The sequence below is a fragment of the Panthera onca genome, chromosome A3 (assembly GCF_046562875.1).
Source record: "Panthera onca isolate mPanOnc1 chromosome A3, mPanOnc1 haplotype 2, whole genome shotgun sequence".
In the NCBI taxonomy this organism is placed as follows: Eukaryota; Metazoa; Chordata; class Mammalia; order Carnivora; family Felidae; genus Panthera; species Panthera onca.
The window spans coordinates 11,382,821-11,403,874 of record NC_138341.1 but is presented as its reverse complement, the minus strand read 5'-3'; the positions used below and the strand labels follow the sequence as shown (position 1 = coordinate 11,403,874).

The window sequence follows — 21,054 nt, the reverse complement described above, 5'->3', positions numbered from 1 at the left end:
CTGCATCTGACAGTATCTGACAATATTTCTTAAATATTGTTAAATGGATGTGTGGCTACAACTTGATCCCCCTGCCCCCCCCCCCCCCCCATACTGAGTGATAGGGACGGGAGCACACCAGCCTGGGTGGAGAGTGTCGTGTATGGATGCAGTCCTGGACCACGCACCTGGATCAGCCCACCACCTTGATGCCTTTTCTTGCCTCCTTGATTTTGAACCTACGTGTTCTCTCACGATTTTGAGGTTTTCCTTCATGTCACTGTGGGTAGTTACCCTTAGATACGTAGGATCCTCTTCTTTCGGAATTTCCCTAACAGGCCATACTTGTGCTGCTGAACAGGGTGGTTGAAGGGAAGCGGAACTCACCTCCAACTCATGGCTTAGAGAACGTCGTGGAAAGGACATTTGAGATGGGTCTTGAAGGGCAGGTCACTGAGCACGGGAGCATGAGAAATGGCCCCAAAGCCACGCAGAGGCATCCTCTGGAGGGTTAGGGAGAAGCCCCAGTGATCTCTACTCTCACAGATGGATTGTGTACTCAGGAGCCCTCAGATTATTCGCTGAAGACTGAGGTCCACCTTCCTTCCTGAACCTTCTTCTTCCACCCTCCATCATCTTTCAGGGAAATGAGTTTCTACAGGGGTTCTGCCTTAAAAAATCCGTTTTTATCTGCCACTTTTTGTTTTCTGCACTGGAATGAATATTTGATTTTATTAAAAGGATGTTTTTAATGTTTATTTAGTTTTGAGAGAGAGAGAGGAGAGAGCGAGCGAGCGAGCGAGCATGAGTGGGTAAGGGGCAGAGAGAGAGGGAAACACAGAATCCGAGGCAGGCTCCAGGCTCTGAGCTGTCAGCACAGAGCCTGATGTGGGGCTTGAACCTGTGAACCACGAGATCATGACCTGAGTCAAAGTTGGATGCTTAACCAACTGAGCCACCCTGCTCCCCCTAGAATTGATATTTTATCCAGTATTGAGGCTGGATGTGCTTCATTTTCAAAATTTTAACATTAGATGACATAGCAAGGTAGCAAAGTTCTAAGTTCAGGTAAAAAAAAATACTTGGCTTGGGGCGCCTGGGTGGCTCAGTCAGTTGGGCACCTGACTTTAGCTCAGGTCATGATCTCACGGCTTGTGGGTTCAGTCCCTGCGTTGGGCTCCACACTGGCGATGCCGGGCTTGTTTGGGGTTCTCTCTCTCTTTATCTCTCTGTCCCTCCCCCATGCTCTCTCTCTCTCAAAATAAATAAACTTTAAAAAAAAAGAAAAAAAAAACTTGGCTTTAGTGGCTGTCAGAGTTGAAAAGGATTCCTTACAAAGAGGCGTCCATCCACATGAAAGAAGGGCATTGGTGGCTATGTTTACTAAATCATGATTCTCATTTTTCAGTGCCATCCACCAATTATGCAAAGGTTTTTGTTGAAATTGGGCTAGTAAATTTCTGTCTTCCTGATGTCAGGCCATTATTCTTGCAAACTAATTGGAAGATATTTCATTTTTACATTTTTTAAACAAATGGGTCCAAAACCCAGTGAAACTTCATTTGGAAGATTTTAAGCAGGCTGCAGACATCCGTTTAAGTGTGCACATGTGAATGTTGTTATAGTTGATAATCAAGTATATTGGTAAGAAAATCACATAGGGATGGAAATGCTTTCAAAAGTATTCTTCTCCATCTGAGTTCCTTTAGCAAAGCAGTTACTTCATCACTCACTCTTCACCCCAAAGGGTCAGATTAAATGTGTTTATTTAAAAAAAAAAATAACTACCTGTGGCACACTGCTCAGAGCCACTGAATCATCACAGAAAAGGTCGCCAAATTTGACACTCTTTGTGAAGGAAAAATGCGTAACCCATCTTCTAGTTCAGTTACTATTCCAAGTACATCGTGCGTTCCAAGAGAAGTTCATGGTCCTACCTTACATCGTTATGAAGATTTGTGAAAATTCAACTATTCAAATATCCTTTTCCCCTTATATATAATCATGTGAATGGTATTCTGTGACACTATGTGCACCTAGTGTCTTATATTTCCTTGCTGCGATAGCCTGCTGGTAAATGATGCTGTGGATAAATTTCATGTGTGATGCTATCTCTGTAACCTCACTCTGGAATTGTTTCTCAATTCTCCTGGTTATGTTTCTGTAGTGTTCCCATAAAACACAGTTACTATTACAGAATTGATTGTTGAGATTGTATCTTCTCCAATACAACTTTCTGTTCATGGCTTATATAAAGCAGTTCTTCCCATGTGTCATTTCAGGTCACTACATCATGGTCCCAGAATGTGCACTGCACAGTGTCAGGGGCACACATCCCATAGACTAAAACGTGCACGATGCCTTCTGGACTGTGCAGTGCACAACCCGAGCAACTGTAGGAGGCACGCGGCACTGGAATAAAACACCTCAAATCCAAATCCATAAAACGGGACATGTTGGAGACATCCACACTTTAATTCAACTGCCTGGAAAAACATTGATACTATATAATGTGTTCTAATGTCATTTCCCCCAAATGTTCCTACACGGAAATTTTGGTGTATCTTCCAAAAGCTATTTCTGACAAAGAATGCAATTTAGTTTACCACCGTGTTGCCATATTGTAGCTGTGTGTAATATTGGTTATGTTGCTGCGGCAGGAAGAACAAGAGACTTTTTTAAAAATTCCATATTCTGAACGCTTTTCACTCTTTTTATTTATTTTATTTTATTTTTTTAATTTTTTTTTTTAACGTTTATTTATTTTTGAGACAGAGAGAGACAGAGCATGAACGGGGGAGGGTCAGAGAGAGGGAGACACAGAATCCGAAACAGGCTCCAGGCTCTGAGCTGTCAGCACAGAGCCCGACGCGGGGCTCGAACTCACGGACCGCGAGATCATGACCTGAGCCAAAGTCGGCCGCTTAACCGACTGAGCCACCCAGGCGCCCCAACGCTTTTCACTCTTAAAGCCAAAGGCATGTATGTTCAGAGTAGATGGATCACCTGTATAATAATGGCTATGCATCCAAATCTCACCCATTCCCTTGTTTTAGGCTCCACTTCTTTCCTTCTTCTTTCCTTGCGCATCTCTCTCCCATGCTCACTCTCAATGAAGATTATCTCCCTGGTTTTGTCTGTGTTGCGATGGTAATAAATCGATTCTAGGGAGGTCAGAAAGAGCAAGTTTGTATCGTGGGTGAAGTGGCTGATGGCCTACGAGAATCACGACAGAGAGCTCAGGGAACAAACCCTCAGACTGAGCCTCAGACCTACTGATGCAAACCCAGTCCCTTCTTTGCTCCTTCCTGCTCTGCTGACGGCTCCCGGCTGTCACAGGTGCTTGGTGGCATGGCATCTTGCTGTCTGTGGGTGGCAGACAGTCCTTGGTCTCAGAGACTGTGGGTTCCACAAGGAGGATTGGGGGTGTAGCACTGGGATGGCCTTAAGAAGGGTTCCTGGGCTGCAGGACTGTCTCTGAGTGTCCAAAGATCTTTCTCGTTTTTTACTTGTTTTGCAGAGAGTTTTTCTGTGGCCCCCAGAATGGCCTCAATGAGGGCCACTAATGATTGCATTGGGGGCCCAGGAGGCTGGGTCTGGATGTCAGCTGTGGCTTTGAATCACAGCAGGAAGGGCTGTTAATTACCTAATTTGTCTTTGTCTCTCTTTGATCGGCTGGTGAATGGGGGGGGGGGGGGGCAGTATTCCATCTCATGTTAAAGGACCAGCTGACCTGGAAAAGGCAAAGCAGTGAGTGTGGGGCTTGGAAAACCTTGGGGCTGAGGGCAACTGCTCATATTTGTACGTCTGAGCCGAGCTATTGTTTTGTGTTAAAGCGAAGCGTCTCGAGAAAAGCTGGTTTGACGGAACTGGTAGATCCAAAGGTAGGCCGCAGGCTCTGTGTCTTGCTAGGCCTCTTGGCACCCGGCCCAGGTGCCTTAAGTCCAGACCCGAGTGTCTGCCCCCCATCAAGCCTCACGTGGCCTGTGCTTGTGCTGGGTCAGGGCAGCTCCAGGGCTGGGGAACCCGGGCAGTGCTTCCAGGCCCGTCCTCTAGGACAGCCTCCTATGGGCTCGCAGACACTGTGATCCTTCTGCCCTCTGATGGCGGTGGGGATGCAGAACAGCAGATGGGAAGAACCACCCACGAGGTAATAATGTCCAGCTTTCAGGGGAAGTTTACGCTCCCCGCCAGGGCCTGGGGGAAGGGGACCACATGGCCTCCGACTGAACCATGGGCCATGTTCATCAGGGGAGGGGGAGGGGTATTAATGTGCACAGGGAAGGTCCTGCTCGCTCCAGACCTCCGGGTGGGGGCGGGAGGCGGCGGGAGAGAGGGCTGGCCGGGGCAGGGGACCGGTGGCGTGGCTCCTTCCGGCCTGTTCACGCACAGCTGGGGAAGCGGGGAGTCACGGGCTATGTGCCTGGTTCCCAGTCGGACTCCGTCCAGGAGACGACAGCCTTACAAAATAAACTTTCAGGGCTGGGGCACCTGGGTGGCTCAGTTGGTTAAACATCCGACTCTTGATTTTGGCTCAGATTGTGATCTCCCAGTTCGTGGGATCAAGCCCCACCTCAGGCTCTGTATAGCACAGAGCCTGCTTGGGATTCTGCCTCTCCTCTCTGCCCCTCCCTTGTGCACGCTCTCTCTCTCTCTCTCGAAATAAATAAATAAACATTAAAATAAACAAACTTGGAGGGCAAATATTCATTTACCTTTGTTGGATATTCCAAATCCCCTTCCACAGGTCTTGTACCATTTGAGCATTTCTGAATCAACTTTTCAAAAACCTATCTAAAAACTATTGGAGAAACATAAGCCACAAATTTAAACTTCAAGGCACTTGTTTACAAAAAAAAAAAAAAAAAAAAAAAATCTTGTCTACTTTTATCCTGAGGAAAAATACTCAAATACTTTCTCAGAAAAAAAAAAAAAACTTTAAAATATGCTCATTGTTGAAAATTATGAGCATATGGAAAAGTGAAAAGAAGAAAAAAAATTCTACTTCCTAAAACAGAGACAACTATAAACATTTTAACATTGCCTTTGCGGTCTTAAAAAAATCTCATTTTAAAAACATAGTTGAGGTGATAACTCTAGATGGTTCTGTATTTTGTGATTTTTTTCATATTATAACATGCCTTTTCACTTTACTAAAACCCTTTGTGAAACAAATTTAATGGCCTCATAATATCCTGAGAAAATGGAAGTACTGTGTATCAGTCAAGGTCTGGCAGAAAATAGGAACCACTCTAAGTATTTTAGTAGAATTTTCAGCAGGGAATTGGTTACACGGGCGAAGGAAGTGACAGAAACCACAGCCAAGCAGAAGATCTCGAGAACGACCCAGAGATTAGCAGTGGCAGGAATCCCTTTCTAGATCAAGGGCTGGATGAACAGGGGAGGTGATGCTGTTAGCAGTTATCTGGAAGCAGGGACTGGAGGGTGGCAGCTTCAGCAGGTCTGGAAATGTCACGTAGGCCTTGAAACCCTGGAGGAGACGAGTCACATCCAAAGATGCCCCAGGAAGCAGAGATGGGGAGGAAGATACCCAGGGTCCTCCCTCCTCCTGACTTCCACCTTTGCAACGGCCCCTTCCTTGCTCTTAACCTTCAGTGGCTCCCAATTACCTATTGAATAAAAAGTGAATTCCTTGGTCTGCTACAAAAAGCCTTTCCTAAGTTTGACTCTAGCTTAAATATCCATTATCATTTCTTATCACTGCTCTGCCCACTACCCACCGCAAACCCCAGCTCTAGATATACCAGACTTCTTATTGTTTCTTTTAATGCCCGTATGCCTCTGTACATGCTGTGCCTACATCCTGGAATGCTCTTTTTATCCTTGTACACTAGGTGAGATCTGTTCATCCTTCTGGACCTAGCTCTCATTGTTACTTTGTCTGGGGTGATGTGGTTGGATGTTCCTTGGCATTGACTTCATACCTCCTTGAGGCATTCTTGCAGGCATGTGTCTGTCCCCCTACAAAGGAACACCCAGGATAGGGGCCCCCACCCAGGTCCTAGCTGCAGCTTACCACCTGTTACAGAGTGAGTGTTCAGGAGATCAGAACTGAATGGTTAAAAATGCTGTTTTCTGGGGCACCTAGGTGGCTCAGACGGTTAAGCATCCAACTTCGGCTCAGGTCGTGATCTCATGGTTTGTGAGTTCAAGCCCCACATTGGGCTCTGTGCTGACAGCTCAGAGCTTGGAGCCTGCTTTGGATTCTGTGTCTCCCTCTCTCTCTGCCCCTCCCCCACTTACGTGTTTTCTCTCTCTCTCTCAAAAATGGATAAATGTTAAAAATAAATTAAAAAAAAAGAAAATGCTGTTTTCCTAGATCTATAGCTATTGGCCTGGAGGACTAAGTGAATGCCCTTATGTGAATAACCACCCCCCCCCCCCCCACCATGTATGTTTTATGAGCATGGGAGGGAAGTGAGGAAGGATACACTCCAGGCTATCTCCGTTGGTTACCTAAGAGGGGTGGGAAAGGTGAACCACAGAGGCCATAGGGAAGATAAGTTTTTACTGTACCTTTTAGTAATTTTTTAAAATCATGGGGCACACATGTCACTCTTAAAATTTTTGAAAAAAATTTAAATAAAAGGGTTAGATAACATGAAAAGAAAATTATGGTTTCTTCTTAGAATGTGGCTGGGTCCACGACTGCCTCATTCCCCTCTTCTGGGAACTTCCCAAATCCCGGAGTCAGTAGTGGGAGTCCTTTGGGTCTCTTACCCTGTCTCTCCGGTTAGATTAGGGCTCAGTCTGGAGGAGGGCACCGCAGAGGGAGCCGGTGGGGGCACCACAGGGTTCAGCCTGCTGAGGGAAGCTTGGCACAGTCTTTGGGACCATCAGTCCCCAGATTGTAAGCTCAAAGGAGTCTCAGTTCTGGACTGCTAGGCTGAACATAAAGTGAGAGGCTTGGCTTGGCTTCTGTTGCAAACGTCCTGAGCCATGCAGCCTCTTAATAAGAAAATTGATTCAGCCCCAAGCTTAATCCCTGAGGTGCATTTTTTTTTTCCAAGACAGCAAGTTCATGGCTCTGCGATATCTGATTTCGATGTTTTGAAAATGTATTCTTTGACAAGGCTTAATTAAAGTGGATTGCACCTATATGGGAACATTTTACAATTTCCATAACAAACACTATTATTACCAGGAGCAAGGTATTTTTTTGTTCCATTGATGTCTTTTATGGTGATGTCATAAAAAGAAGATTATGACTTCTCATTATGAGACAGATGGAGGAAAAGATGCATTTTGATTACCAGAGAGGGGAATATGTTCTTTCCAAACAGTTACCTTAATAGCTAGCCAGGGCCGAACTGGACAGGAATGACAGGTCTCAGCAAATGACTTTTTTACGGGCTTTACTTTATAGAAGCTTCCTTTTGTATGTTTTAAAATGAGATCCATCAAATGTGAAGCTGATTTTCCAGTTTGGCTAGGAACGAAGGTTCCATAGATTGTATATCTTGCTGAAACTATTATTAAAATTAACATGGCTCACTTTCTATGTCTCTTAATTTAGCTAGAAACTGACTTATAACATCTACTGTAATTAAAAAACAGTTTACATTTATAAAGTATTGTAAAGTATAAAGAATTGTCTTTTTTCTTTTTAAAAACTCTTTTGTATTATAAGAGGAAAACATTTGCATTGTAATAAATTGGAAAAATACAATGTTTCTCTATATTAAAAAGAAAAAAGGGGCACCTGGGTGGCTTAGCCAGTTAAGCATCCAACTTTGGCTCAGGTCACGATCTCAAGGTTCGTGAGTTCGACCCTTGCGTCGTGCTCTGTGCTGACAGCTCAGAGCCTGGAGCCTGGTAGATACCATATTAAATGGCTTCATAATATTTAACCATTGATTATAGCATAATTTATTTACCTAATTCTCTAATGTTGGTCATTTAAATTTTTTCAAGTTTTCATACGTGTAAATAACACTATGATAAACTTCCTTATAGAAACTCTTGGTCAGTATTGCCAATTAGTCTCCTAGAGTCATCTCTGGAAGTGAAATTACTGGTCCAAGTGTTATTGCCAATTGGCTTTCCCGAAAGTTTGTACCAATTTACATTTCCCATAGGAACTTACAAAGTATGTTTTGAACATGTTTGTGAACATCGCTAGGCAGAAATACAAGAGTACCTTCTTAATTTCAGTTCATTTCCTGGATTACTATCAGTAATTGAGGTTTTAAAGGTGGCTAGGCCAGCCCGTGGAGGGCCTTGAACATCTCTGGTGCCAGGAATAAACACTTGGCTGTGTTTGAGTAACAGTAACCCCCCAAAACATGTTAGAATAATTCCATGTAAATTCTGAGTTTTGCGTAAAGATTCAGGGCTCTGTTTATGGAACTCAGCTTGCTTGTTCCTCCCCCAGCAGTGACCCACCAGATCTAAAAGGGGATTAGACCTCATATGATTTCAACTTGGTTTAAGAAATAATCATGCCATATGCACATCTGTGAAGCCCAAAGTAGACATGTTTCCTTTTTTTTTTTTTTAAACGTGACTTCATGTAGAGTCAATTACCCTGAACAGATTATGTTTTTAGTTTGGACTAATTATCCGTGAATTGGACACATTGGAGGAAGTTCTGACTGCATCCACAGCTAGGGAGCATTGAACCTGGTGAAGGAAGTACATCACTGCAGAAACAGGGAATGTCAACGAGTCAAAGGCTAAAAAGAAAACTAAGACTTGTAACATATTTGCAGAGCACATCCAGGTGGGGAGGGGACAAAAAGCAGAAGCAATGACTTCATTTTTTGGGAGCATATTTTTTCTGTTTTTACCCTGAACTCCCTTTCTCTTCCTTTGTTTCAGGTCCAGGACTTACTGCGTTTTGCATACCTAATTAATTGTGTTTTGCATTCCTAACTAATTGGAGCATGCACTTCCCTACTTTGGCAAGGGTGCATAATTTATCACGCTGGGCTCCTGAAGCCAGAGCAGGTAAGTTTTTTGAAACGTATGCAAATTGACTCACCACCAGCTATGCAATTCAATGATGGAATGAGGAGTTCCTATGAGAAGCATCCAAAGCGTACCTTACTTGGCAATCTTTAAATCTCCTGTTGGGTGGGCATTTTACTCACTGGCAATCAAAATAGGCAGTACGGCGTATTGGAAATTTCTGAGATCAAGTTCACACCTCGCTACTGGGACGGGGGCCACTGTTTCCATTGCCAAAGGTGAAGGTCACTGAACTAGATGACCCCTAAGGGAGCCCTCGTGGCAGTATCTGTGTCAGAGGGTGGCCCAGGTTTATTCTCCTCACTGAGACCCTGAGTTTCTGCAAAACTCAGTCGCTAGTCGCTCAACAGGTATCCTGGACATTTTGGGGCACCAAAAAAAAAAATTCCGATTTCATGGACTTATCCAGAATTTTTTAACCATAGTTATCTGGGAAAAGGCTATTTTGACTTTATCACTGCTTAAGTTTTGTTTGTGTTAGGGCTTGGAGTGTGTTTTGAATTACAGGTGTAGGTGAGGGTTGGGCACCAGGTACCATAATCTTTTCAGAGCTCAGGGCTTCTGAGGACTTAGTTGGACACAGCGTCAGCTCGAGGATTCTGTGCAGGAGGAGACTGCCAAGGACGACATCCCCCTCAAATCTCACAGTGTAGGCTACCTAAGGCTACAGGGTGAAAACTGTTTGAAATGCCTTTACTACAGGGCTGCAGAGCCCTGGCATGAAAGCCTTCTGGCTTCCTGTGGCTTTTCCAAATAAGGAGAGGGGCATTTTGTCAGCAGAAACGTCGACGTAAATCTGCATCTGGGCAGCAGGCGTGTTAGCTGGCTACCTACCCAGAGGGATTTTATAGCCTCAGGTGGGTTCTCTCCAGTGAGGGAAACATAATGAGATGAGGCCATGTTTTCCTGTTTTAATTACTTTTCAATTTGGAGCACAATTTCAAAGATGTCTTGGTAATTTTCAGCAGTGGGGTTTGGGCGTAAGTGTAAAGGGATGTTCTCGCGGTTTCTCTTTGGGTTTTTATAGCTTGCTTGAGCTGGGTGACTGTCCTGCAGCTATGCTACTGAAAACACCAGGGCCCTAAATGGATACCGGAATGTTAATGCTGGGATCAGCCCATCACATTCCGTTATGGTCCCCAGGCAGATGTCTTATGTCAAGGTTACTTAAGACTGTACATCCCTGGGAAGCCATTCTTTACAGAGCCGAAGTGATGCACCCAGAGGTCTGAGTTGCCTGTACTGAGGGGGTCAGCTTCGGTGGAGAGAGCTGAAGTTAGAAACTCACAGCCTCTGCGTCCCCAGTGACTCAAAGAGATGTGACATCACCCCTCAATCAGGCTTAAAAGACCAGCGCTCAAGGCAGCAGAGACCACGAGACCGGCCACGGCTGGACCCGGTGTGCCTACCACCCCTGGCCCACAGACACGTGCTTTTGGCCCATAGAAGGTTAAAAAAAATCCTCACTCTTGACAACAGGAAAATCTGACTTTCAGCTTTTTTGGGAAAGAACTCCCTGTGACCTTGAGCCTGCGTGTCCCCACATCAATTTCTGGAGCCGAGTCAGGACGACTGCTGGATCATTCACTGCAGCCCTTCTCACCCTGTAGCACACCCCGTTCTCCCGCACCCCAGCCTTGAATGCCCCGCCACGTGCTGTCTGTGGGTCTCTGAGCCGGTGGCCCCAGCTCTAAGACACTGCTGGGAACACCACTCTGGGCAGGTCTCAAGTCTTTTGTCTTCCCCCAGGCCTCAGTTTTCCCATATGTAAAATGAAGAATTGGATTAGAGAGGGTCCAGAGTATTCTGTGACTCTGGGATGATTAGGGACTTTAAAATAATTATTTGGGCATATACTGAGAGGCAATTACATTTTTTCGACCTTGAAGCATTCTAACATTCAGGAAGCACTACAAAACCATTTGTAATTTGGCATAATGAGATCCAGCCTTCCAGAGGCTGGGAACATTCCTGGGAGAAGAGAGAGAGTAATTTTGCCGTGGGGACAGGGCTGTGGGGACGGAGGTGGATCCCCTTGCTCTGTGCTTGTCTGGTGCTGGCCGCGTAGATCCGGCATAGCTCGGTAGAGCCCCGTCTGTCTTACAGACCCCCCGATCGGCCTGAATGCAGGTGTCCTCTCTCCCATCCCAGTCAGTTTCTAGAGTGAGGACAACACTCAACCAGAAGTTAGCTGGTCTGGATTCTTGTCTTGGATCCAACATGGACTCATTGCTTGGTGGTGTTCACATCCACTCTCTGTCTCCACCTCTGTAAGATTGGAAGAGATGTTTTCAAGATCTAACATCCTGTGGTCCTAAGGTTCATCCTGTGCTTGCATAGGAAGCATCAAGGGAAAGCCCACGGAAGTTGCTGGGCCCCCCTGCAGACGACTGTGCAACGTGTCAGGGGCACGGCGTAGACTCTGCGGGGGCTCATGTGCAGCCCTGGCCGCCAGTCTCAAGAAACCTTCCTTCCAGTGGGAAACATGAAACATGTACAGAAGACTCTACCATAGGAGGGAACCACCTGCCTCTTGTCACCTTTTTCTCCACTTTTAAAGGTCTTGCGTGTTCAGCATCAGGGCCTTTATAGAGAAACAGAAAGAAAGAATTTAACAGAAAAATAGGAAATTGGGAAAAAATATGTCCCCTGTCAGACTGATTTTTTGAAAACACAGCTCTTAGGACACACTCCAAAATTCTTCGTCCCTGTGGAGTCATGTATCAGGTCCAAACTCTTTGACTGGCACTTTCCCCTGTGGCTCCAGACAAGAGCATGGCTACCTTCTGCTGCTCCTGGACCAGGGAAACTGTGACTCTCAGCCTGAGAGCTGTCCCTATCCCTGTTGCACCCGCCCACCGCACCTCTCCTTCTTTCAGAGGCGGGCACACCCTCCCGACGCCTTCCGGGATCAGTGCTCTTTCTTGTCCGCTCCCTGCCCTTGACTCACCCACTGTTGGCCCGCACACGCTGCCTCCTGTCCTAAAGGATTTCCCCTCCCTTGCGTCTCCCGCTCCTGTGCCACCTAGTTAGCCAGAGTCAGGCCCTCTTGAGTCCCTGCTGCAGGAGCTTGGGACCATGGGAGCTCAGTGAGTATTTGTCCTGTGGATACATGAAGGAGTGAATGAAGGGGTGAGCTAGAAAAAGAAAAGCTGGGAACACGTGTCACCCAGGTCAATGTGTGCCAGCTCCACGTGACATGGCTTCTGTCTTCACTTTCGTCAATGTCACACCAGCTGGCATTTCCTTTCCTTTGCTATCACTGGCTGGTGGCGGTCCTTCTACCAAGGCATGCAGGACTGGCCAGCGTCCTTCTGAAAAGGATCTGATTTTCAAGATTGTCTTTTTTTTTTTTTTTTTTTTTTTGGTGCCTCAGAGAGTGACTGGCTGATGAGTTCCTGAGGACACTTACTATTTTCCTTCCTCTAGGGGCACTGTTGTAGGGGAAGCGAGCTGGGCACTTTGTCTTCCTTATCTGTAATATCTGTAGCCAAACACCATTAGCCTGACCAGTTAGGGATGAAGGGCAGAGCGAGGAAGGAGAAAAGCCTGACTACACACATCACGTTCCAAAACCCCTCAGTTTATCTTCTTTAACTACCTCTTAGTATGTGACCAGTATTGCTTAGAAGTTACTCAGATACCCGTTTTAATGCACAGACAAGAACAACATCTAGTGATGGATTAGTCAGAATTCTCTGGAGAAATTCTGACTAAGTAGGAGAGCTGATGGTTTAGTTCCAGGCTGGAGACGACAGGCTTGAAACCTGAGAAGAGCCAAGTTTCAGTTCAGTTCAAGTCCAAAGACAGGATGGGGGGAAGGTATTGTAGTTTGAAAGCCATCAGGCAGGAGTTTCCTCCTACTCAGCCTTTTTGTTCTTTTGAAGCCTTCAACTGATTGGATGAGGCCCACCCATATTAGAGAGGGCTATTTACTTTACTCAGTCTTCTGATGTAAAGGTTAATCTCGTCTAAAAACTCCCTCACAGAAACCGAATAATATTTGACCAAATATCTGGGCACCCTGTATGTAGCCCAGTCAGGTTGACACATAAAATTAATCTTTATAGTAAACCAACCAATAGATTTTTATATAGTGAATAATTTTAAAGTGGTTTACAGTACCTGAGCATGATGTGTTCTGCCTTATAGTATCTAAGTGTTCTGCAATTTTATCTTTACCGTGAATGGGAGAGAAAGAGAGGTGGGTGGGTGATGTGGGGGTGAGGGGCACACAGTCCTCCGTGAGAAGTTCTTCCCGTGTGTGTGTGTGTGTGTGTGTGTGTGTGTGAGCTTTTCCTGAGACCAGTACAGGAAGATAGAGGGTACGATGCGTTAGTTTAATGAGCGCTGGGATCTCTGTCTTGCCTCGAGGGACCGGAACTGAAGAAGCATGGGGCCTCCCAGCAGGTGATCTGGAGTCAGCAGGATAGAGTTCCTATCAGACACGGGGCTATTTCTTTTTTTTTTTTTTTTTTTTTTTTTTAATGTTTATTTATTTTTGAGACAGAGAGAGACAGAGCATGAACAGGGGAGGGGCAGAGAGAGAGGGAGACACAGAATCTGAAACAGGCTCCAGGCTCTGAGCGGTCAGCACAGAGCCTGACGCGGGGCTCGAACTCACAGACCGTGAGATCATGACCTGAGCCGAAGTCGGATGCTTAACCGGACACGGGGCTATTTCTAATGCTGGCTTTTCAGAGAATAAATCATGGGAATGATAGATTAATTACGTAACGAGAGCTGTAATTCATTGAACATTCCTTCTATCATGACAACAAAAGCAATCGTAGAGTGCCTTCCATGTACTATTTACCATGGTAGCTATTTTATATGTTTTCTTATTCGGTCTAACCGGCAAACCTACCACTGTGTGCATTTTGCTTCCTATCTTGTAGATGCTAAACCGGGCTCAGAGACCTTGAGCCACTTGTCCTGGGTCGCGGAGCCGGGAAGCACAGAGCCGAGGCTGACACGCTGATCCTTACAAGGCTCATGTTTTCCCATCTCTCTAGTCTCACCTTCAGGAGAACAGGCTGGTTTTTTACAAACTGCTCAGCCATTCCAGGGGCCCCTGAATGCCCCTCCCCTCCCGGATGCATCTGTACAGATCTGGAAAAACCAGTCTTGTCATGATGGGTGAAAATGGCTTGATGATCCTGTGTGTTATGTTGGTAAAAGCGGACTCTACCTGTATTGAACATCTGTGCTTCCTTCATCACGGCAGAATTCTGAGACAGAATAAAAAATGCAGGAGAGGGCAGACCATCTTAGCCCACAACAGTTTTCAATTTTAGAACACTTTTGCAAATGGTGCTGAAGGAGGTACATATTTTATGTGGAGTAGACTAGGACATTTTGTTCCTTCCAGACAAACCGGGGGTGGGGGAGAACAAAAGCCCAGCTTTTGGTTAAAAAACGCTAAAAGGCTGCTGCTGTGTACTCCGTCATCAGCTTTGGGTCCTCTCAGGGCTCACGCTGGGGAGATAGGGAGGGCTCTGGGACAGTGGGGTACTGGGAGGAAAGCACTGGGGAGTGGCTGGCCCCTGCCCCTCGGGTGGCACCTGTCACCTCCCCTCCGCTCTCCCCCACGTACCTGCCCCAGGCTTCACATATCTGCTGCCCTATTTCTGGGTTGCTGTGCCCACCACAGGGAGACCTGTGTGAATGGAAATATTCCAGAGGAGGAGAAACTCCTCAAAAGGGGGGGACACGTTGTCCGTTACCTCTCTGCACGTGTTGTGTGTGAATGAACTGGTGGATGAGTGGCAGAGGGGGTGATGGTTGGCACACAGACCATTGTGACAGCAGATGGAGCTGAGCCGGGCACAGGAGGTGGGTGACACAGAGTCGCAGATGGTCCTAGGCCCCGGGCACGGCAGAGGGCTTGGAGTCAGAACTAGGTAAATCGGTCTGATCATACCTCCAGCACCACTACCCCTGCCCTCACTTTCTTTTTTTTTTTTTTTTTTTTTTTTTAATTTTTTTTTCCAACGTTTTTTATTTATTTTTGGGACAGAGAGAGACAGAGCATGAACGGGGGAGGGGCAGAGAGAGAGAGGGAGACACAGAATCGGAAACAGGCTCCAGGCTCCGAGCCATCAGCCCAGCGCCTGACGCGGGGCTCAGAGCCTGACGCGGGGCTCGAACTCACGGACCGTGAGATCGTGACCTGGCTGAAGTCGGACGCTTAACCGACTGCGCCACCCAGGCGCCCCACTTTCTTAATAGCTATTATTTTTGAGCACTCTTTAAAGCCAGATTCTCCATTAAATTGTTTTATTTAATTATTGCAATCCCCCCGTGGGACAGATGTCGTTATCTTTGTCTCACGGGCGTGGACACCGAAGCTGGGAGGTGAAAAACTTTTCTGAGGGTTCCACGTCTAGGGAGTTGTGACTCAAACCCAGATGTGCCTGACTCCACACTACCCTGTTGTCTGTGGCATTGTGCCTTCTGGCAAATGCAACCTTCGTGGGTGGACAAAAACAGCTGGCCTTCGATGTGGCTTCCAAAGTCGCAAACAATTAGGCTTCAGGACACAACCAGTCAGAGCCATACCTGTATCACTCCGGTTGATGAGGGCAGTCATCTAACACACTGAGTGGGGCAGTTCGGGCTCGGGTCCATAAGGACAAGGCCCCTGGCCGTAGCTACACGGGATGGGGAAGAGAGAGAGCCTGCGGGCCCACAGAGCTTCTCTCCGGTGAGGAGGCCTGAAGAAGGATGTGGCTGCCTCGTGAGCAGCTCTCTACAGAATGGGATTCTTGGGTAGCACCTGTGGATGAAGAGGTCATGGGACAGAAGAGGGCACGAGTGTCCGGGAAGCCTGTGGACTGTTGGGGTCCACTGGATGGTCCCAGTAACATGGTAGGAGGTATATGAATGTGGCATGTGAGATCTTTTTCTGTCTCTCTATCTCTGTGTATAGGCTGAGTTGCAAAATGAAGGGTAAGGAACAACCTGGGAGGACTTACTTCTGAATAAACCATCTTGGACACACCCCTCTTGGAGAAGCCCCTCAGAGCTCCCAGAAGTAGCTTGTGGAGAGTGAACCGTGAAGGTTTAACAACTGTACAGGTAGGGATGTCATGCTAGTCAAAATCCTACATTGAAGTTAACATGACCCATTGCTCCTCACAGGCCAGTGAGGCCTGGGGATGTTGGGTTCACAGGGAAATGGATTTTGCATGTATTGGCTGTGTATTCTGTGGCTGGCCCTTGGAGCGAGGGACCAGCTCCACAGAGATGACCGTGGGTATGGCTGTGAAAACATCACTGAGAGACAGGGAGAATTCGGGGGGAAGAAGTTGGCCGCCTCTGCAGGATAGTCCTTCTCCATCTGAAGGATTAAAGTTGCCTGTGAATTCTTTGGCAGCCCTCTCACCAACATACAGGGTTTCTATCTCAACCCTTTGAATCTGAGTGGGCTTTGTGACCAATAGACTAGGAGGGAAGCGATGCTATTACATACCTTAAGAAATTGGAAGCTTATACTTCCGGGTTCCTGGAATTCTCTTTCTAAGGGCTCTGAGCCACTAGGTAAGAAGTCTGACTACTACTCTGAGATCATCATGCTGGAAAGGTCACACGATGACCCTTCAGCCCAGCTGTGCCCAGCCCTCCAGCCATCCCCACCAAGGTGCCAGACATGAGACTGAAGCCATCTGGTCCTCCAGACCAGCCCATCCGCCAGCTGATTCCACTGCATAGTTTCAGCTAATGCCATATGGAGCAGAAGACTTACCCAGCTGAGCCTTCCCCAAGTCCTTGACCCATAAAATCATGAGATATAGTCAATTTTTGCCCCCGCACTTTTTTTAAGACACTGAGCTTTGGAGGAATTTGTTATGCGGTAATAGACAACCAGAACAATTAGATCTCTTTTTGTCCAAACTGGGGAGGGCTTCAAGTGTTAGTCATGAGACCAATGTTTGTGGAGAGCAGCAGGAAGTGTAATTGGCACATGAGAGTGTTTAAGGATGGTGTTGCTCTGAAGTTGAATCTGTGTGGACCCAGGCCTTATTCTCACCAGCTCAGATCTAATAAAACATGTCTAGGTGTATGGGAGCCCTTTGGGCTTAAAGAAGATGGCATTAACCATGATGGTTCAGGTCTTCTGGAGGAGAACGTGCTGTCCTCTTCCAGCTAAGAGCCTGCTAATCCACTAGTGCTGCATGAGAAGACCTATTTGCTTGCTTGCCTGGAGCATTGCCAGCATGTCTGTGGTGTGACAGGACTGGCTTCTGGGGCAGAGGATCTGGCTTGTGCTCCTTGGTCCCCTCATCTACTATGAACCTCTAGGGTAGGCTTGAGTTCTTCTATTCCTTTATTCTATATCAAAGTCAAACATGGAAAGAGAAGGGCTGTTGCTTTGCTGATGTAAAAAGTCACGCCATACAGATTGAGTGATTATAAGCATCACTCCTTCTGTAAGCAGGTATTGGCCATCTACTCTGTGTCTGGCCCTTGGAGATGGGGACCAGCTCTCTACAGAGATGACAAAGACACAGCTCTGCCCTTGAAGAGCTCACTGTCTGTCAGAGGGCTGAGAAATAGGAGAACTGCAACATGAGCAGTGTGTGCTACGTGGGGGACCGTGCCGAGGACAGCAGAAGCCCAGGGGAGGATGGCAACATCTGCCAAGAACTTCTCGGGAATGGATTGGGCACTCAGATGGAAGCGCAATGGAGGTCTTCCTGAAAAGAGCTTCAGAAAGTGAACATGGCATAATTCAGGCTCTGCTGCTCCAGAGGTGGTGGCAGGGGTGACAGGGAGGGATCCAGGTGAGTAGTGGGCACGTGAAGGTCCTGCGTCCTTGGGAATGTGTGTGGAAAGGAGGAATGAAGGTGGTGGACCCAATAGACCCCCACCAGAGGTCTCAAAAGTGGGTAGTGGCTTCTGATTGGTTTCTTAGGGACCAGAAAGTGACAGGATGGTGAGGAGTATCTTTATTGAGTGCTTACTGCGTGCCTAAGTATTCTCTCTTTTAAATTCCTAAACATTCATGAGGAAGGAAGTATCATTCCCACTTTATGGACGAGGAGACTGAGGGTTAGAGAAGCTCAGTGTTTTGATCAAGGTCATTGGTTAAGCGGCTGAATTAGTTCATTTCACCCTGGTTTGATTCAAAATTTCACATTTCCTGTTTTCAGAAGAATCAAACTTAATCAGGGTTAAAGCCTCTGAGATTAATCTGGTACTTTGTCATTTCACGGTTTCATAGTCAGATTATCCAGGATTTGGAGGGGATTCTGAGGCCACCTCGTTAGTCCCCTGTAACTTAAAACTTCATTGCACTTTTCCTAGCTGAGAGCAGTCTAGCAAAGCTACTGTGGATGTGACCTTCACTTGTGTGCAGTTTCCTGTCTGGCAGGGCTGGGTCATCTTAAACTACAGTACATTTTCCTCTTTTTCCTCCCTATATAATGCACATTTTCTTGTGTCCCACTCTACTTTGTGTAACATCTAAATTTATTAGGGTACAAAATTACGTATTCTTCTGGATCCTCCCTGATTTTCTTATGTGGCCAAGACGACCAGAAGGAAATACATCCAAATGTGAAAAGTAATAATCTTTGGGTTATGGAATAACTACTGATTTTTGTGTCTGTGATTTTCATTTCTTTTTTCTCTGGGGTCTCAAATTTTTACAAGGAAAAGCTTTGGGAAAGTTACTGCAGTCAGATCTAGAGTCTGCAAGTTCTGTCCTCACCCGAAAGGTCCAGGGATTAGGGCCTCTTCCCCTGAAGAGGGTGGGGTGATATTGAAAGAGATCAAAGCCCTTCATGTGCGTAGTTCACACACACTAGACTCAAAAAGTCTTTGTGAGTGCCTGAATCGAAGTGTCATTTTCCTCATCCTATCTCTCAGAGAGTTTGGAAAAGATTAAAGAGGCAAAGTCAACAAGTTTCTTTGAACTTCCTAAAAGAAAGACCCAATGTAGGACAGAGGGTTATTTATTTCTAGCCGTAAAAGAAGGTGCCCTGAGAGAGAATGTGTTATGCTAGCTTCATTGATATTCCCATTATTGTTCATAATAGTAATACTGCGTTACCCCTGCTAGCTCTGTTCCTGTCCCAGCCACCATAGGGAAACTACTCATCTGACCTTGTTACTCCCTGTTGGAAACTTTTTCAGGGTTCCCTATTGCCTGCAAGATAAACTTTGATTCTGTCAGATGATTTACTGACAATCTACTCTGAGCACTAGGCCTCTGAGAGTCCAACTATATCTCAGGGCCTTTGCACATGCTTGGCCCAATGTCCAAAATGCCTTTTCTCTTTCTGTACATCTTGAAAACTCCCATGCAATTTTCAAAGTCATGATCCAGAGACTTCCTCCATGACCTTCCTGCCCCTCTCTCTCCTCCCAAAGGCATCACACACTTCAGGACCATATCAGCACCTCATCCATGCTCCCATTATTACATGAAACACCTTTGAAGGAAGGGGTGGTGTCCTATTCATATCACTGTATCCCAGGGCCTAGCAAATGACTGACACAGAAAGAAGTTTGTTGGACTAAATGCTTGGACCACATACATGTTGGAAAAACATCAGGGCCTAGTGGTGTAAGCCTTGTGAAATAACATATAGAAAAGAGAGACATCTTGACTGAAAAATACAGAATTTCTCTATGTAATTTGTGATTTGATTGTATAGCATAAATAAGGTTGTTAATTTCATTCTTGATTGTTTAAATTATGATACAGCAATCCTACCAGCTCCTATTAAAAGCTCTGAGCAGTTGTGAAATATTGCTCTGTTTCTTCGTGAAACAGGGACTAACAAAGTATGGAATCATGGGTAGGACATCCAAATGTACGAATGGGTGCACAAGCACTGGCCCTCTAAATCAGTGCTGACGGACAGCCACGAGTGTTCCACTAGCCTGCTTCATGGCGACAGCCATTTTGAAGGAATCCATTGGGGACAGCTCAACTGAGAACTTGGCCAACAGTGGTGAAGGTATCTGGGAACCTGATGCCACAGTACAATGGCAGTCACCTCAGGTATGGAGGTCCCATCCAAGTCTGATGCTGGGAGACATTTTCACAGACATTTTCTTTATATTTTCTACCATTCAGCCTCCTCCACATTAGCATGGGTGAAATGGTATATCATCAGGAGAGAGAAGGCACATTGGCCTTTGCTGTTGGTGTGGAATGGAGGGGAAAGACTTACAGGCTTGGACTCTGAGGGCCCTGGGTCTAACGGAGGTGGCACACCCTCTCCAACACTGGGTATTGTCCATCCTTTAATCCTTGCCATTATCGTAGGTAAAAAGAGATATACTGGATTCTTTCACTGTGAGTTCTATTGACCCTCTTTATATATCCATTGATTGTGTGTGTGTGTGTGTGCACACTCCTTGAAATCTGTTACTTGTTTTTTTGTTGTGGGTTTCAGGTTTTCCATAGTAGCTTGTAAGAGCTCTTCATTTATTATGGAAATTTGCCCTGTATCTGTCACGAGTTGTAGATCTTTCCCTCCACAGATCTTTGTCTTTGACTTTATGGTTCTCCCACCCCCATGGATTCTTTAAAATTATTTGTTTAACAAAATATAATTTGTTGGTATTTTTCCTTACAATTTTTTGTGGTCATAGCTTTCTTAAAAAGATTTTCTTCATTCTGAGATTATACACATATTCTTTCTTCTATATTTTCTTCTTTCTTTCTTTCTTTCTTTCTTTCTCTCTTTCATCTTTGTTTCTTTCTTTCTTTTTATTTTTTTTTAATGTTTATTTATTTTTGAGAGAGAGAGAGACACACACACACGCAGAGTGTGAGCGGGGGTGGGGCAGAGAGAGAGGCGACATAGAATCCAAAGCTGTTATCACAGAGCCTGACGTGGGGCTTGAACTCGTGAACCATGAGATCATGACCTGAGCCAGAAGTTGGACGCTTAACCAATGGAGCCACTCAGCGCCTGTCTTCCTTCCTTCCTTCCTTCCTTCTTTCTTTCTTTCTTTCTTTCTTTCTTTCTTTCTTTCTTTCTTTTTCTTTCTTTCTTTTCCTTTCTTTCCTTCTTTTTCTTTCATGTTTATATTATTAATCCAAATGAAACTAATTTTTATATT

General features: G+C 45.8%; 1 long non-coding RNA gene across 1 annotated transcript; it reads right to left on the bottom strand.

The window, feature by feature from the left end:
• Positions 1-10,869: 10,869 nt before the first annotated feature.
• Positions 10,870-14,705, bottom strand: LOC144615833 (uncharacterized). Its single transcript, XR_013554445.2, has 4 exons — positions 14,567-14,705; positions 13,096-13,385; positions 11,921-12,072; positions 10,870-11,554 (listed from the first exon to the last, which is right to left on the bottom strand). It is a non-coding gene; the product is annotated as an uncharacterized LOC144615833 (long non-coding RNA).
• Positions 14,706-21,054: the final 6,349 nt, after the last annotated feature.